Below are 18,439 nucleotides of genomic sequence, written 5' to 3'. Positions count from 1 at the left end.
AGAAGCTTCAACTGTAAGCCAATATCCACACGGTTCCAAAGTTTATTACACAGGAAAGTCACGTGGAGAGCAGGGATTGTTAAAATGCGGATTTCTGAGCCTGAGCTGCAGAGATTCTGATTCAGTATGTATGGAGTAGGGCCTTGGGTAAAAAATTTCCAGTTTGAGTACCTGGGTGGCTTAGTTGGTTAGGTGTCCAACTTCGGCTCAGGTTATGATATCCTGGTTTATGAGTTCGAGCCCTGCATTGGGATCTGCACATCAGATCCTCTGTCTCCCTCTCTCTCTGCTCCTCCCCCAATTGCACTCTCTCTTTCAAAAATAAGCACAGCCTTATTATCCTCCCCGAACCCTCCATTGGGATGCACTTTGAGAAATACTAATTTGCACCCACAGAGACTGTACGACATCATTTCATAGCCTTGACTCAGAGACAGTCAGGCTAGAAATAGATTCATTTGTTCATTCATTTACCAGACATCTACTGAGCCCATACAGCTTGCCAGTCACCGCCGGCTACCTTCACAAAGCCAGGCTGCTCATGCTCAGGCCTGAGGTCACCACTGAGGGATCACTTAGAGAATTCAGCAAAGACTCAAACTACCCTTTCTTATATTCACCCTATCAAAGAACCTGGTTGACATCATGAGAGGAAAAAGGTCCTCTTTTCCCATAAAGAACACTCCCATGTTTACAGAAATTCTGCCAATAAATAGATCCCTAATGGTTAGTTTACAGGACATAAACATATAGTCAAAAAAGGAATCTTGTTACCAAGATCCATTCTTTAAAACACCAACAACAATAACACATTCATGATTTTAAAACAAAGACAAAAATAATAAATCCATTAGTATCTGAAAATCCAAATGCTGTTGAGTATACGTTTCACTGTCCTATTCACTTTGCAAATCCAAGATAAATAAAAACCCCGGTAGTAAAAGAGTAGGATAAATTGCATTACTACAAATAAACCATAAACTAAATTCCATTAGAAACTTAACATTGGCATGATATGGTTACCCAGGAGGGTTGAAGGAGAATGCTTTCTTAGAAACTAATGAAAATTGTGTATTCCAAAGCAGTCTACAGCTGAAACACACAATCTGTTCAGTGACCAACACTTACTATTTTTTTTTAACTAACTTTCTGACTTTAGAAAAGTTTTTGTTCTAGAATGGACTTTAAAGGTCATTGCACCCAACTCTTCACTCCACACTCAATACTGCTTTACCACATTGCAGCTGCAGAAGTGCCTCCCAGCCTCTGCATGCATTCCTCTGAGGGATCACTTCCTTCCCTGGAGCTCAGTCCATCCTGTGACTGTTCCAGTTTTTAGGAATGTCTTCCTCACATGCTGACTGATAGACAGGAAAAGCCAGTGACTCCACAAGAAAGCCTTCCCTGACCCCTCAAAGTTAGCATGGTGCCTGCGGTAGGGCTGCATGGGAAAGAAACCTATTACTGTGGCCTAAACAAGGAAAGCATTCATTTTTCATATGTAACAGGAAGCCCAGAAGACAACAAGCCCAAGTGAAAAGCTGTGCAATGATGTCCTCCAGGAAGTAGGCTCCTTGTATCTTTCTGTTCTACCTTCTTTCCCACGTGGTGCTAGCTCAGGCTTGTAAGATTACTGCTGCTTCTGCAGGCATTACATCTGCATTCCAGACAGGCAGAAGAAGGGGAAAACCAGGAGGATGAATGGCACTTATATTGAAAGGGCAAAACTTTCTTGGAACTCCCCCTTTTATCTTACCTTACATCTCATTGGCAAGAACTATGTCACATGACCACCTCAAACTTCAGTATGGGAAGGTGGGTATTTTAGTTGGGCACTTTGTTGACCAGAACAACATCTGGGTTAAACTCATGAAGAAGAAGGGCAGAATAGATATTGGGTGGGACAATTAGCAGTCACTGCCAGAGCCTGATAGTTAAATGGTGATTAACATATTAACTGGCCGATAAAAATCTGTCTTTCTAACCATTAGAACCCTTCAGGGGCTTGGGACAAGATTATAGAAACTCTTCTTTCACTGTAACATCCCTTCAGATAATTGAACACTGTGATCATTTCTTTTCACTTTCCCCACCCCCAAGATGTCTCTTTTCCAAGTAGCTGTCTTTTCCAGGCTTGTCTTTAAAAACATTCCCATTTGTTCATATTCCAGGTGTGGATTGACCTATAAAAATTAATGCAGAGTCATTGCCTTCTTCCTGCTGTACACCATGCTATTAAAAGAGCCCCAAATCCCTTGAACTAAAACATCCCACTGTCAATTTATACAGAGCCTGCCTTGAACTCCGAGGCTTGTGGGGAAGGGGGGGGGCAATGGGGACACACATCACTGAATACATACCCTGTGAAAGGCACTCTGCCGTCTTCTTTATAAGGCATTCCATTCAGAAGACCCCAAGGCCATATCAATCTCATTCAGGCCATTGTAAGGCTGGTTTTATGGACTCCAGGAAGCACTTTACATTATCATTGTTAAACTCCATGCTGCCAGATTTAGCCTATTGCTCCTGAGCTCTGGTTGTTACCTGAGGAACTATACAGCTAGCAGTTTTAGCTCTAACTCACCTTAAAATTTTGTCTATCTTTAGTATTAATTAGGATTATGTTCAGCTGTAATGGAAAACAACAACAACCACCAAATAACAATTGCTGATGTAAGACAAGTTTATTCCAGAAGTCTGGAGGTCGTCAGGCCAGAATTGACACAGTATGCCAAAGTATCAGGGATGCAGGCACCTTTTACCTTCTTACCCGAAGTTCTACCAGTTTCAAGGTTACTGAATCATCCAGGAGGGCTGCCGAACTTCCAGCCATCATGTCTGAATTCCAGCCAGCAGGGAAGAGGAAATCAAGGAAGGGGCAATAGCCCTTCCTTTTAGACATCTCCTGGTATTTACATGTCACTTCCGCTTATATCCCATTGGCCAGGACCAAGTCACATAGTCATAACTTAGCTGCAAGAGGGGCTGGGAAATGTAGTTCTGTTCAGAATGGCTATATGTCCATCTAAAAATCAAGTAAATGTCACCATCAAAGACTGACAAGAATATGAGGAGACAACTTAGAGTCTTGACCACTCCTCCCATTTGTTTCTTTGTTTGTTTTAAGTAACAAAGTAACATGCCCAACCTGGGCTCGAACTCACAATCCCAAGATCAAGAGTCACAGGCTCTACCAAGTGAGCGAGCTAGGTACCCCTCTTTCCATTTCTTCATCCACATCAGTGGGAAAAATAGACTGTCCAAGTCTAAGGCAAAAGACCAACAATAAGAGTTACTATTCACTGAACATTCACTATGTGCCAGGAACTTATCTACGCATTTTACATGTAATAATCTAATGACAAAAACTTTACGTTGGGCATTATTACTCTACTACATAGGTAGAAAACAACAACGACAACAACAACAAAAACAACAACAACAACAGAGGCCTAGAGAGGCTGAAGCCCAAGTTCATATAGCTTATAAGGCATACAGGTGTGCTTGAATTGGAGCTCTTGCTTCTAATTAATCACTGCAATGCATTGCCTTAGGGCAATGTGTGAAAAATATAAACTTCTATCTTATTTCAGCAACTGTTATTTTTGGGGTTTTTGTTACTCACATCTGGCATCTTCCTCCTCTACTGGAGCCCTCCCTTGGGTTGAAATTAATTAGCAAACCTTAGGCTTGGTCTTTCAATTAATGACTATTCCACCCGTATTTCTTCTCAGGTCAGCTTAGCTCCTAAGAGCCTTGTCCTTTGTAATTTGGATAAACAGGACAGGCTCCCAGAACCAGGCTTACACTGAAGACAAATGGGAGATATGACTCAAATGCAGGGAGCATGCGTGGCAGTCCAGCAACACATCATGGCAGTACAGAGTGCTTTCATGTGGCTTTGGAGTAAGAAAAACCTCAGGTTGAATCCTGGATCTGCCATTTGCCATCAGAAAAACTCCTTAATCTCTTTGCCTCCCGATTTCCTCAGATAAGACCCACCTTGCACATACACATGCATGCACAAGGACACGTCTCCAAACCATACAGCACAGAGTCTGGTACCTGGCAGGTACTCCCTTGCTTTAGGACTTTGATGAAAACCAGTGAAACTCCAACGCACGGTTGGAGCTGCAGGCATCCTTGAAGGAGAAAGAAATGTGAAAGATTAAAGGTTGAAAAGATAGTGAGGAAAATAAATTGTTACACTTTTTTTAGAAAAAACTCTTTTTTGACTTCTGGGAATTTATCCAAAGGAACAAATACAACTGAAGGAAAAACATAGATGCTAGATTTTCAGAACTGTCTCTGAAGAGCTAAAACCTAAAAGCCACTACATGCCCGTGTTGGGGAAGGAAGAACTTAGCGTACTGGGCACAGCTGCTCAGTGGAACTGTGGGTAGGCATTTGAAAGGACAGGACTGAGCCCTTGTGGCAGCATGACAACACATTTAGGATCAGGATTTATTATAAGTGAAAAAAGGAAGACAACCATAGTACATATGGTTGCAACTTTGTATATATAACTATAACTATATGTATACGCACATGTTCGTTCTTGTGTAGAACTAGGAAGAATGTGTCTAAAATAAAAATAGAACTGCCACAAGGATGTGGGCAAAGGGGTGGAATATTTTCAGTGTTTTAGTATTGTATTTTCAATAAAACAACAAAAAAAGCATTCCATAGTGCCATCAGGTGGAAAGTCAGTTTTCTGTAATTTCAATAAAAGCTAGCACAATGAGTACTTCTAATGCCCAGGTCTTGGTTTCTAAATACCAATTTCCATTAAAAGGAACCAGGATTCCTTTAAGACATTATTGATTACAGAGCTGAGATAGGGCAAGCACAACATAAGCCTGGAATAGCTGGGTTGTGTCAGTAAACAAGGAAGTACTCAAAAGCCTCATAGAGACCAGTCAAAAGTGTATAGGAGCCAGTGTATGTGCTCTTATTGGCCAAATGTGAGATATTTTGGGCATAAAGATAATGATGATAGAAAAAATATCCATAATTCAGTGAATAAATAAGTGGGAGAGAAAATAAAGTTCTTCCTCATAGTAGAATACCAACTAATAAATGTAGAAGGAATGAGGTATTGGAAAATCACCATTAGGCAAAAACCACAGTAGTAGTTGTTTCTGAGAAGAATCATGAATAGATGCCAAAGCCAGTTGGGTAAAAAGTTGATGACAAACATAATCTTTACATAGTCTCAATATATCTCCCCACAAGATACTTATTAATTACAAAGGGAGAAATAGAAAACTTACAGTGAAGGGACCAGGAAGATCACCTTAACCAAATGATCAAAGCTAACATCACCAATAATAGACAAACAGATAATCATGTGCCTCCTGATATGAGGCACTGAGAAGAACACAGCGTGATTTCTGTGATATCCATGCCAAAAGTGCATAACCTAATCATGAAGAAACTTAAACCCAAACTGAAGGACATTCTATAAAGTAAATGGCCCGACTCTTAAAAAATGTCAAGGTCATAAGTGACAAAGAAACACTGAGGAATTGTTCTGAATTAAAGGACTTTAACGACATGTGAAACCAAATGCAATGTGTGATCCTAGACTGAATTCTTGACCAGAATGTTTTTTTTTTTCCATAGAGGACATTCATAGGACAACTGTAAAATTTAAATAAAGTATGTAGAACACACACACACACACACACACACACACACACACACACAGACATAGAGACAGACAAATAGAAACACAGAGAGCAAGAGGGACAAAAAATGATAAAACAAATATGATGATAAAATGCTAACGTTTTAGAATTCTGAGTGTGAGGTATGTAAGAATTCTTTGTACTACTCTTCCAACTTTTCTGTATGCCTAAAATTATTTCAAAATAAAGTTAAAAAATAATATCTACCAGTGTCATTAGCTTTTTTCTCTCTATTGTGGTAAAATACACTTAACAGAAAAATGTACCATTTTAATAATTTTAAATTTTTTTTGAGAGAGAGAGAAAGAGAGGGAGGGAAGGTCAGAGAGAGGGAGACACAGAATCTGAAGCAGGCTCCAGGCTTTGAGCTATCAGCACACAGCCCGACACAGGGCTCGAACCCACAAACTGTGAAATCATGACCTGAGCTTAAGTCGAATGCTTAACCGACTGAGCCACCCAGGAGCCCCCATTTTAATAATTTTAAAGTGCACAGTTCAATAGCATTTGTACATTCAGAAAGTTGTGCAGTCATCACCACTATATAATATACTCCAGAACATTTTCATCATCCTAAAAGGAAACTTCATACCCACTAAGCATCAACCCCTCTTTTCTCCCTTCTCCTAGTCCTTGAAAAACACTAATCTGCTCCCTGTCTCCATGAATTTACCTATTCTAGATATTTTAGACAGACATAATCATACACTTTATGGTCTTTGGTGTTTGGCTTCTTTCCCTTAGCATAATGTTTTCAACGTTCATCTGTGATGTAGCATGGATCAGTACCTAACTCCTTTTTATGGCTAGATGATGTTCTATTGTATGGGTATACTGCATTTTATTTATCCATTCATCAATTGATGGCTATTGGATTGTCTCCACCTTTCGGTTATTGTGAATAGTGCTATTATGAACATTTGTGTACAAATTTTGCTCCAATTTCTGTTTTTAATTATTTTGGGCATATATTTAGGAGTGGAGTTGCTGGGTCATATGGTTATTGTATGCTTGAGAATGTACTGAGAAACTGCCAAATTGTTTTCCATAGTGTCTGCATCATTTTGCATTCCCACCAGCAACATATGAGGGTTCCAATTTCTGCACATTCTAATTCATGCTTGTTATTATCTGTTTAATATTGTCATCCTAGTGGATGTGAAGCGGTATCTCACTGTGGTTTTGATTTGCACTTCTCCAAAATATTTAAATGCTGAGCATCTTTTCATGTGCTTTATGGCCATTAAAAAAATCTTATTTAGAGAAATGTCTATTCAAGTGCATTGCTCATTTTTAAATTGGGTTATCTTTTTATTGTTGAGTAGTAAGAGCTCTTTACATATTCTGGATACTAGATCCTCATCAGGTATATGATTTGGAAATATTTTCTCCAATTACGTGGGTTGCCTTTGCACACTTTTAAAAATAGTGTCCATTCATGCCAAAAGTTTTTAATTTTGATGAAGTCCAGTTTATCTATTTTTCCTCTGTTGCTTGTGTTTTGGTGTCATATCCAAAAAAACATTGCCAGATCCAAGGTCATGACAATTTATCCCTATGCTTTCTTATAAGGGATTTATAGTTTTAGCTTTTTTTAAAAAAATGTTTAATTTGAGAGAGAGAGAGAGAGAGAGAGAGAGAGAGAGAGAGAGAGAATGTGTGTGAGCTGGGGACAGGGACAGAGAAAGAGAGAGAGAGAGAGAGAGAGAGAGAGAGAGAGAGAGAGAGAGAGAATCCATGCTGAGCATGGAGCCTAACACAGGGCTTGATCTCACAACCCTGAGATCACGACCTGAGCCTAAATCAAGAGTTGGATGCTCAACTGACTGAGCCACCCCTACAGTTTTAGCTCTTATATTGAGTCTTTGACTGACTGAGTTAAATTTTTATATATGATGTGAGGTAAGTGTCCAATTTCTTTTTCTTTTCCACATGGAGATACTGAATTGTGTAAGCATCATTTGAAAAATGATAAGGAAATGACAAATTTCCTCATTGAGTAATCTTGGCAATTTTACTGAAAAAAAAAACAGTTGAAATACACACATGTTTTTATTTTTATATTTTTAACCCTTTTCCATTGATTTCTATTTCTATCCATGTGTCAGTACCACATTATTTTGGTTACCATAACTTTGCAGTAAATTTTGAAATCAGGAAGTGGTAGTTCTCCAACTTTACTCTTTTTCAAGATTGTTTTGGCAATATGAAGTCCCTTGTAAAACTCCATATGAATTTTTGAATCACCATTTCTATTTCTACAAAAAAAGACCATTGGGATTTTGATAAGTGTTGCATTGAATCTGTCAACCACTTTGGGTAGTACTATCATCCTAACAATATTAACTCTTCCAGGGGTCCCTGGTTGGCTCAGTCAGTAGAGCATGCAACTCTTGATCTCAGGGTTGTGAGTTCAAGACCCACATTGGGCATTGAGCCTACTTAAAAAAAAATTAACTCTTCCAATCCGTGAATATAGATGTCTTCCCATTTACTTATGTCTTCTTTTCATTTCTTTCAATGGTATTTTGTAGCTTTTAATGTAAACATCTTGCACCACCTTAGTTAAATTTATTTTACTTTCTTCTTTTTGATGCTAATGGGAATGGGATTATTTTCTTCATTTCCTTTTTATATTGTTCATTGCTACTACACAGAAATAAAACTGATTTTTATGTGATCTTGTAACCCACAACAATGCTTAATTTGTTTAAATCTAATTGTGCGTGTGTGTGTGTGTGTGAAGTCATTATAATTTTCTCTACATAAGTTCATGTCCTCTGAAAACAGAGATAATTTTACTTCCTACTTTCTAATCTGGGTGCCTTGTATTCCTTTTATTTCTTTTCCTTCCTGAATTGCCCTGGGTAGAACCTTCGGTACAATGTTGAATAGAAATGGCAAGAATAAGCATGCTTGTCTTGTTATTGATCTTAGGGGGGAAACTTCGAGTCTTTCACCACTGAATAGGACATTAGCTGTGTGGTTTTCATAAATAAGTTCCCCCACTACTACCACAGTGATTTCCCCCCCAAATGCACAAATCATCAAGTATTCTAGTTTAAAATCATTCAGTGAGTCACCATTTTCTTCAGCATAAAATCAAATCCTTTAGCATGGCCCACAGGACCCTCAAGGTCTGACCTCGGTTGAGTTCTCCAGTTTCATGTCTCCATACCCATTCTCTGTACAGATTCACAGACACGTCATTTCTTCATACGTGTTGTTCCCTCGCTTCTTTACCTTATCACATCCTATCTCCCTGCCCCTCCCACCTTCAGGGAGTCTCCGTGCTGCTCCTGAGCTAACTCCATTAGAGTGTCTGGCACACTGTATTACAATCGTCTGCTTACCCCTTGTCTTCCTAAACAGACTGTGAGACTTTGGAAGGCAAAGACCGGATCTCTCATTTCTGCATCCTTGGCTAATATAGGACTTGATAAATGTCTTTGGGATAAACGAAGACTCCTTTCTGTTTTTTTTTTTTAATACGTAAGAATGTGTCTTGTAAGTCCTAATAGAGGAAGATCTGGGTAAGGATGAAGTAATACATTCAGTTAAAGAATCAGGAAGTTATAACCTGGGACTTTATCAGCTCAACACCTCAAATCCCAATTTGAGAGCCATATGCAGATTATTTTGCTTTCATAGTAACTTGAAGAATGTGTACACTAACTTCCATCAAATAACAAAATTCTACTAATTTTGGTGTTTTCCTTTCTTTTCAGGTTGCCAGGAAGCTCAAAATATTTACTACCTTACTATGCTGTAACAATTAGTCCTAGAGTCTAGCATATTTGTTTCTTCTTGCTTATGCCTTTGTTTTTCTGTTTTTAATAATCTTATTGTATATATGCATTTTTGGCAAAAGTAGAGAATAGGTAAATATACAAATACATCAAAAATACTGCATTATTTCTTATTAGCATAGAAGTGCACGGATGATTAAGGTGACAATTAGTAGAACAGAGTTACAGCCATTAAGACAAAGTTTGCCTGCAGTTACTGAAGCTGCATAGTCATTGTTAGGTCGGGGTCTCTTAACCAGCAATTAGGTAGATTTCATTCATCAGGGAGTGAAAAAAATAAATATTTTTGTTGGCAAAGAGAAGTATTTTCAGGCCCTCAAACTCTTTTCCAACTGACTCCTTCTTAACAGTACAGACATTTTGCATCAGATAGCATTGAGAAGAAAAGGTAAATATTTCTGAATTCAATTAATCAGAGTCAGAGCCTCTAATTGGCTCTAATGGATGAACTTGACCATCAGGTGCAAGCCCCTAACTTTAAATGCAGAGGCGACCTGCACCACCCTGAGTATAGGCTTCCATGATTTCTTTTTCCTCCCCCCCAGATCTAGTTGGTCACCAGTCCTGTTAGATTTCTCCCTGGAATATTCCTCTTCCCCTCTTACTCTCTCCCAGGTCTCCCTCCTCCTGTCCCAGGCTCCTGATAAATCTTGGTTCAGGTCTGAATGCACATGCAAGACTCCTGTATCCTCTCCAGGGTCACCTCTTGCTGCATATCCCCATATTCTTGGTTCAGAACATGCTGGACAACTGGCATTTTCTCATGTTGCTGTACGATTACTGATGTTATTCCTCTGACTAGAATCTTCTCCTTTCCCTCCACCTCCCCTCCCATCACCTGGCTAATTCCTGCTCATCCTTTAAGGCTCGGTTCAGGTAGCTTCTCCTAATGACCCCATACTTCCCTATGTGCTCCCAGAGCACCCTGTTCTCATCTTAACCCTCACTGCTGTCTATCTCCCTCATTAGGCTGTTAGCTACTTAAGGTAGGGAGGGAGTGAGTGAATATTTACCACCAAATTCCCGCATTATAAATCTTGCTGACCAGAGGAGGTCTCAGGAAATGCTTGCTGAATTAAAGTGGACACACTTAGCGCATTGCTGTAGACATGCTGAGTAAATGCATCTGAAATGGGCCTCACTTATTACATTTTCCACAAAAATTTTCCTCACCAACTCTCATCAGACTGTTTTCTTTTCTTCCTTTTTTTTTAACCTAATCCTTCTAAATTTATTAAGTCCTTCTCACTCCTTCCCCTGATCTTTCCCTCATTTAATTAAAAAAAAAAATCCTTAATCCATTTGTATTTGACTTAGATTCGCTGTCATTCTGAAAGCCAATTGTTCTAAACACCATTTATTGAGTGAATTCTTTCTTTCCTTATTCACTTGAGGTATATCCTTAGCTTTTATTAAGTTCTTATAAATAATATGTTTTGGGAACTATTCTTCTACTCCATTAGATCCATTACCATATGGGTTTAGTTACTGTCATTTTATTTCACTTACCTAGCTATTTGCTTTTGAATGTGACCACATTTTTTCATATTAAGAAACTCTAGAGGAATATTTTAAACATAGAGATAAGCAAAGAAAAAATTAAATTATTCATAATCCCATAACAAAGAGATAACCATAATTATGATTTTGATGTAAAAAGGGTGGTTTTCCTAGCTGCCTTCCTCTTCACCATGACATTCTCCAATACTCTAGAATGTACTGGTTGATATCATAGCTGGCTGAATGTTCCCAGGGGCTTGCGTACTCTGTTCTCAACATCAGTGAACTATTCATGGTAAGAGTCAGGTGTGTTTATTCCAACATGTTATGCCAGGTGCAATGGGTTATTTTAATGGTATGCTTACTTATGTAATATATATTGATAAAAACTATGGGGGCCCCTGGGTCGCTCAGTCGGTTAAGCATCCAACTCTTGGTTTCGGCTCAGGTCATGATCTCAGAGTTTGTGGATTTGAGCCCTGCGCCTGGCTTTGCGCTGACAGTGCAGGCCCTGCTTGGGATTCTCTCTTTCTCTCTCTCTCTCTGCCCCTCCCGCCTCTCTCTCTCTCTCAAAATAAATAAAACTTTTAAAAATTAAAAAAAAAATGAGTATGAAGAAAGAAATTTCTATGAAAACTAAGTTGAATGCCTTGGAAAGACTATAAAGATACTAAAATTATTACTCTCAACTGTGTGAAAATTATAAAGAATAGAAATTATAAAACTCTGGGAGTGCATACTCAGCTGACTTCATAAGCATGTCTAAATTCCTAATCCACTTTTGAAAATCCATGATTTCACTTTATTAAAGTTTTGGGTGGTTATATTATTGGTGTGGTTAAATGCAAAAAAAAGACAACAGACAACTTCAGAGGAGTCAGTCATAAAAAAGAACTATACCTATGTCAAAAGATTGGCCAATGAATGTTTACTTGAATTTAAACATTTTTTTCTTTAATAATGATTCTCCTTGACCACATGTTTCAATTAACTGATTAACTACCAGTGCTTATGGAATTGCTTCAGAGAGCACCTACCATACCTTCAGTCATTTAAAAATATATAAGAATATGGATTTTATGTAAATGAGATCAGGCTGTAAATACTGCTTTATCCCCCCTTTCATTGGCTATACTGTAGATGTTATTCCAAGTCATTAAATATTACTCATTTTTAATACCTGCCTAGTCCCTCCTATTAAAGTTCTATTCAACTCTTCGTTTTTTTTTAGACATGTAAAACCATGTACCTTTCTTGATTTCCTCTTTGCAGGACTGACAGAACACTTGGAGGTCAATCTTATGCTCATCCTTGGGTTTCTTAAACAACGAATCTCTTTTTCTCAATTTTCATTCACATTTTTAATTTTGGCATTAAATTGTTTTATTTTGTTGTAAGCTGTGACAATCCTTCCTGGCAGGTGGAGAGTAGATCAAACACAAACCCCTAATATCCTGCCTCCAAACGTAAGGTTATATGATGAGTATGGATGACTAAAAGCCCTTTTGTTTTTGCCTTGAAGGCAATTACTTACTGTGGCCTCTCTAGTCTGACATACCTGGCCAGGGAGTTATAACTACGTAGAAAGCTTTAAGACTGTCATTGAAAATGCTGATAAGCCCATGAAATGGTCTAATAGCTTAGCTTTGCGTTTTCTGGAATCCTAAATTTCACCTAGGTGCATCTTCTAAAGTTATTTTTCTCAGGATGTGAATAGTAAATGCATACTATGAAACAAAAGGCACAAAGCACTTCTTACTTTCACTGCTACTTGCCCCACCTAAAAAAATAACGTGTGAAGAGGCACTGATTAGTTTCACAGCACTTGATAGGAGATCTAAGGCCAAAGAGCCTTGCAGGACACTGGCTTCTTTCTCAATTTTTCAACACCTGTAAGAGCTTTGAGCTATACAGCTATTTGAAGCTCAAATTTTAATCATAACTTACATTATTAATGTAATAACTTACATAACTTACATCTGAAGTGTGTAAGTAGTATGCTTCCTGAAAGAAATCCCGTAGGTGTTTTTTTTTTAATTTTCTAAAATTTGAGGTTGAATACAGAGTATATTTCCATAGTCAAACAGAAAAAATTTCTGGGTACCTTTTAGGAGACGTGAGGCTTTTTGCATCTCTTTAATCTCTAGGTGGTCTATAGAACAAGAAATTATGTAAACTTACATCAGAATGACCCAAAATATGAATGAACAGTCCAGACTCATTAATATTCTTCAGTATCTCAAGTACCTCCGTTGTTTGAGGATGCCTCATAAATGTTCTAGAGCAACAACTTTTGGCAAGACGGTATAGATCAACAGCTGGGCTATGATCTGGGCATTATTCGCATTTGCTCATGAAAAGCAGTCGGTACAGTCGGTTGCAGCATAAGGACCTAATCTGAAGCCAAGATGTTGCCCATGATCACTTTCTATTGAAGAGTAGAATATGCCACCCCAAAATAGGACGGTAGGATTTCAAAACATGCTACCCCCAAATGCCACTTTGGTATATTGATCATTTTGAGCTACATGTAGGTACCCGAAAAAGAGTAGATGCAGGGAGAGGCTTTCTCTGAACTCTCCTTATCTGCCTAAAGACAGATCCTCCAAAGGACTGTCGTCAAGTCCCTTCTTGGGAGGTTCATTAACCAGGGAGAACTGACTCTTATCACAGGAGACAAAAAGTCGACACCACACCCAGGCAAACTTTCTCACAAACTATCTCACCTCCCCCTCTATTCTTCCAAGGGCCCACGCATCTTTCCTAAAAATCATCTCCTGTTCCCCAGGAGGCTTACCTCACCCCTTGTCTTTCTCTGGTAAGATGGTATTTAAGCTTGAATTCTAAGCCACCTCAGGGAGTTACTCAATTTTCCCTGGGCATCTCCCATGTATACATGAGGTACGCATGTTAATAAATTTCTGCGTGTTTTTCTCATTAATCTGTCTTCTCTTAAGGAGGTCTCAGCTAAGAACTCAGAAAGGGGGGGGGGATTATTTTCCTCCCTTACACTACTATTAATCACCATCCTGGTCATGGGAAAGTGTTCCAACACAGTACACAATGACATTCTTTCCTATAAAATTTTATTTATTACATAAAAAATTCTATACATTTGTTAGACTAAAATACAGTTTTCATTATAATTCTGGCAACTGAGTCAGTACACAGAGAAAACTTAGCATTAGATCAGCACTTTTTTCTATTTCATATTTCTGCACAAGAAAAACATTTCAAAGCTCCATTTCATATCGGCTCATTGTACTCTGAAGCCAGCTGGAATTTCATCCAATTCAGAGCTCTTGGAAGTTAATTTCCCAGCAAGATTTGATAACTCCAGAAAGTTAATTGCTTAATATACATATTTTTAAAGTCCTCTGAGAGCATCATGCTCTGTCTGTAAAGTCTGCACTGTGTCAATAATGAGTCACAAATAGTTGGGCTACCACCGTGTCTGTGGGGCATGTTCAAGCACCTACATGTTTGTTTCCCCACCTGAATACAGTGTAATGACACTGTGATAAGAAAAAGCTCAAAACAACACTAAGATAAAGGATCCTGAACTACGGAATTCATGGAAGGCTGAACTGTGATCCTACAGTTCATAATGGACAGACAGGACATGGTACAAAAATTCATTCTGACACTATGGAATAGGATGCAATGGCAAAAGAAAAAGACAAAGACAAAAAAGGCAGCAAGTTGAGAAATATGCGGCACCACAACATACTTCTCATGCTGTGTCACACAGCAGTGAGAAATAGGGACACACTGATGCGTGTTTTGTATTCCTATCATCCCACACGTTGGGCTGGGCCTGACACGATGTGAAGGCTCAAAGCCTGAGAGGTCTATAGCAGGTCCCTATTGCACTGACTTGTCTTAAAGCTTGGCTGCCTGTTCTAGGGGCTCTATTCTAAACTCCAGAAGTTTGGACGGGTTGTGCCAGCAAGTACTTAGAGTTGGGCCTTTGGTCTTCAGAAGATATGCATTTGTCTTTGGTTGTTTTTCCAGAGCCCCTGTCATTTTGTTAGGTGCCTTCCACACTTTTCTCCCCACCTTTCTGGTTTGTTAGTTGTAAAGTTTTTCCTCTTATAATCAAATCAGCTAACAACCCACTGAACTTACCTCATGGGGTTACAAGACCTGTTTAAAGTGCATTCAGTGGTCAAGAATATTCTGAGACAGTATAATTGAAACTTCTTTCTATTACGGAGCTGCCGGTACCCTTTTGTAAAAGGGAAGGAGTCAGAAAACCTCAACAACACCACATAACCTTGTAGTAAGCACTAAGTCAACACAGAAGAAAGGTAAATTTCCCCATGCCAAGTCTCTGAAAATCAAATCTAGCAAAAACCAAGAGGAGCCAAAAAGAACTTCCAAGTACAGACTACCGGAGCCCAGAGGACAGGGACAACTTACTAGTCTCTGTCTCAGATCATCAGCCCCCAAAAGCTGTCCTGTTACTGTCTCATTCCTGTGAGGTATCTAATACCATTTAGGAATCCTGGCCTGATGATCAACATGGTAAATAAAGAGAGTGCTCACATTTTCTAGTGGCAGGTGGCATGGTCCGTGGGCTGCTGGCTGTAGCATCATCTCAGTTCTGTGCCCATTTAGTCAAGTCTTCTGTTCCATGCCTACTTTTTACTCACACGGAATGATTTAACACAAATTCCTGAAAAAAATAACTAACTCAAACTATATTTCTATCTGACAGGATGGGTGAATCAGATTCAGAGGTGAAGATCAGAACATTCTAAGTTATACACATCTACGACAAAAGGAATATCAAATGTAGATACTTACACTGGACTCAGGCCCTTTTTCACCCGATATGGGAATTTCCACCCATGGTCTCTCCATTTGCTACTGTAGAAGGTTCATTAAAGCTCTTCTGGATGTGAGGGGTGGGGTAGGGAGCTGACTTTTCTCCTTTCTTCTCCAGCCAGTTATGAGATTTCCATTGCTTTCTTCAGCTTGAAAAGGTAGGTAATGGTTTGATGTCTGACTATAAATCATGACTCACTGGAATCAAACCTTAACAGAACTTCAAACTCCTTTAAGGATTTCTGCGTGCTTTTTTAAGGGCCCTGAGGGCCCTCCATGTAGACACAGCACCCCTACCTAATAGTATGGAGCAGATGTGAAGAAATCCACGTGCTTCCCTAAAGAAGCAAGACAGGGTGGGTGTGGGGAGTGAAGGCACAGTCTCATTGGAAGAGTGGTCAGAAGCTGCTCTAGTGGGTGACTGGAAAACACTCAAAGCAAGAAACACTTCCCCGATTTAAGTGGGGAGGAAAACAACTTCTGAATTCCCTCCTCCCCATCCCCAGCATCTGCTTCTCCAACTTTCCGCTAAAACTTTGTCAACTATGAGCTAAAATGAGTTTGCTAATTTTTCATCATCTTCAATTGTTCTTGATCATGATGACTGATATATTTTTAGACAGTGATCTACTGATAACACTTGTCGTATCTGAGCAACAATAAAAAGAATCAATCAATAATTTGTAGGTGGCTAATTATAAGGGTTCCTTCCTTATTCACTGTCTGGATTTTCTCATCCATGGCAAATAATGTGGTAGTTTGCCAAAATCCATCCCCAACACACACACCATCACACCTCCAAGGAAAGAAATCTCACTGTCTTGAAGATTCAGTGTCGACCATTTTGTTACTTTTCACATTAGTGCGGTTTCTATTTCCAAAACTGGTACTAAATGAAAAGTCTTAAGTTACACAAATGATTCCAGGTCAGAAGTTGGTAGGTGCCATCTTAAAAGTATTTTTAGTGGAGTCCTAATCACTACTTTATTTCAAAACATGTTATCAAACCAACTTTAGAGCAGCCTTTGATTTGTGTGTACGAGGCCCTAAGGGGATGGTGGGGTGGAGGCTGGCAGTTTGAGGGCCCTGAAATTCGATTACCATTTTAAATGTTCATAAATGTGCTATGTGCCTTTGAGAGAAAGGCAGTCCATTGCTTTCATAAGTTTCTCAAAGGGGCCCACAGTCCTCTCACAAGATTAAGAACCTGCTTATGAATATCAAATATTAAATTCAGGTCTTAGCAAATAAAAGTCAAAATTTCCTGAAACATTTGGGAATTACAATGCTTTCATATTCAGCTAGGTCTTGACTAGACCTTGAGTAACCTAAAAGCGTTATTATTCTCAATGCCCTGGCCTGGAGTATTTTTTTCCTCAGGAAATCATTTTAGTTGTAAAACTGAGTATCAAAATGGAATAAAATAGCCTAATATTTTGGTTCCTAGTAATTTCATATCTTTTCCACAAATTTACTAATGAATTCCTTTAGAAAATATCAAACTTAGATGTTGCCCATGTAATTTACAAAAGTGGTAATTGTTCATGCAATATTGAAACTGAAACATAAGTTTGACTTTTTTTATCCATATAAAAATCATGAAGATGGGAAGGACGAAAAGCTACTGTAGTATCTCCCTAGAAAGGTTTTCCACAGAAATTCTCAAATTTAAAAACTCTGCATTGAAGCTTTCTATAAGAAAGACACTTTAAAAGATTTGAATCTTGGATTAAAATTTTCCTCTTAAAACTTGTAGAGTAAGAATTTGGCTCACATTTATGAAGTTTGAATGGGGGAAAGTGTGCTATTTTAAATTGACAAGTGTATGCAACATGTTTTTTGTTTGTTAAGTTTGTTAGCTCTAGATTTTTCTCTTGGCACACTCAAGGGTCCTGGTTTCAAAATTTGGGCTATGTGCCACTAATCAAAGATGAGCTAATTTCAAAAGCGGCCACTGTATATGAACAGTACCTACCCTTCAAAAGGGCTAATATGCATCCTTAGTACACAAAGATGCATGAATATGCATTTAAAGCAAAAGGAATTCTATGCTGTGAATTTATAATATGCAAATCTCTGCCTTATGTGCATTTACTTTTGAACTTGCAATTTTCTAATATATATTCACGGGCCACATCTTAACTCTAGGCAAGCTGTTATAGTGCACTCCTATCTGTCAGATGAAATGTATGAAAAGAATACAGAAATTAACTGTGGCAGGTGCACTGATAAGCCTCCAGACTCTGAGAATTTTTTTTTTAAGTAGCAATAAAAAAAGCAATAGAGAACTTATCGAAAGGTGAAAGCTTAAAGTGTTTTCTGAAGGAAACTTCTCATAGGCTACCTTAAGGCTACTGGAAACTCCAGAAATTCAAATGAGAAGGTTACTGACCAAAGATAAACTAGAATGTTCAAGTCACCATAATTGGCAGCTCCATTTTCGGAATGGACCCCATTATTTCTATTTTGCAGGTGGGGTGGCCTGGGGGACCCCCTTGAAATGGCCTTTATTAGCTAGTGCTGGTGCATGGTGCAAATGGTTGAAGCTTTGGAGACACTGATATGGCCTGATATTTGGTGCCTGCAGTTCTGGTGGGAGAAGCACTACTC

The 18,439-nt window shown here is 38.7% G+C and overlaps 1 protein-coding gene across 1 annotated transcript in view; it reads right to left on the bottom strand.

The window, feature by feature from the left end:
* SLC44A1 (solute carrier family 44 member 1) overlaps positions 1-18,439 on the bottom strand; it is a 200,813-nt gene that overhangs the window by 23,854 nt on the left and 158,520 nt on the right. The gene's annotated exons all lie outside the window — the stretch shown is intronic.

This window comes from Panthera pardus, unplaced genomic scaffold, assembly GCF_024362965.1.
Source record: "Panthera pardus isolate Hobbes unplaced genomic scaffold, ASM2436296v1 HiC_scaffold_20, whole genome shotgun sequence".
Classification (NCBI taxonomy): Eukaryota; Metazoa; Chordata; class Mammalia; order Carnivora; family Felidae; genus Panthera; species Panthera pardus.
The sequence above is the reverse complement of the archived record's forward strand: the minus strand, read 5'-3'. Positions and strand labels throughout refer to the sequence as shown.